Raw genomic sequence first — 1,006 nt, 5'->3', positions numbered from 1 at the left:
AAACCTACTGATCTATCAGACACTATGTCTTATTTCTTCTATTAAACTGTATATGTGTACCTATTAATCAACTGCTCCTGTTTATTTTCCACTGTATTCTATGTCCCGCTCTGATTTTCTTCCCTTAATATTCAATGGATCTTAATAACATAAAATGAAGGTTCATTCATTCTCATCATTTCACTTAATCAGTTAAGATATCCAGGATTTATCCTCATTTTCTCTGTAGTCATGACCTTAGGGTTTTAAGTTAACATAAATTAAAGCAGAGCCCATTTGGGTGGAGAAAATAGGTAATGATGATGACAAGGTCCATGATTTGGTCCCATTTTATATGCTACACTAGAAAGCTAAGTGGAGTTGGATTTAGTACATTATCACAGTTTTTTCAGTCTCCTTTCAATTTTTCCTCCTTTCTTCATAGCTACCAGATTCACAAGAATATAAGGGGAGTGTAGAAGAAAACATTTTAGTGCTTTCTTTCTTTGAATTTTATCTTGTATCCCAAAGAGGTTTCAGATTCTCTCTTTTCCAAAGGCCTTCCTCATCCATTGATTTTCCAAATACAACATGACTCTGTGCTATATCTCTATAATATGAAACAAATAATGAACAGCTGACATTCTTCACCTCTCTAAATAACCAAATGAGCATATCTCTACAATCAGTGGGCAAGTCAGGTCACAGTTTGGAGGCAATTTAGTGTTTCTGGGGAGCTTTAAACAAATTAGTGTCGGCTGGGCACAGTGGCTCATGCCTGTAATCCCAGCACTTTGGGAGGCCGAGGTGGGTGTATCACCTGAGGTCAGGAGTTCAAGACAAGCCTGGCCAACATGGTGAAACCCCGTCTCGACTAAAAATATAAAAACTAGCCATGCGTGGTTGTGGGTGCCTGCAATCCCAGCTACTCAGGAGGCTGAGGCAGGAGAATTGCTTGAACCCAGGAGACAGAAGTTGCAGTGAGCTGGTGCCACTGCACTCTAGCCTTGGCAAAAGAGTGAGACTC

Source organism: Macaca nemestrina, chromosome 10 (assembly GCF_043159975.1).
Source record: "Macaca nemestrina isolate mMacNem1 chromosome 10, mMacNem.hap1, whole genome shotgun sequence".
In the NCBI taxonomy this organism is placed as follows: Eukaryota; Metazoa; Chordata; class Mammalia; order Primates; family Cercopithecidae; genus Macaca; species Macaca nemestrina.
Note: the sequence above shows the minus strand (reverse complement) of the source record.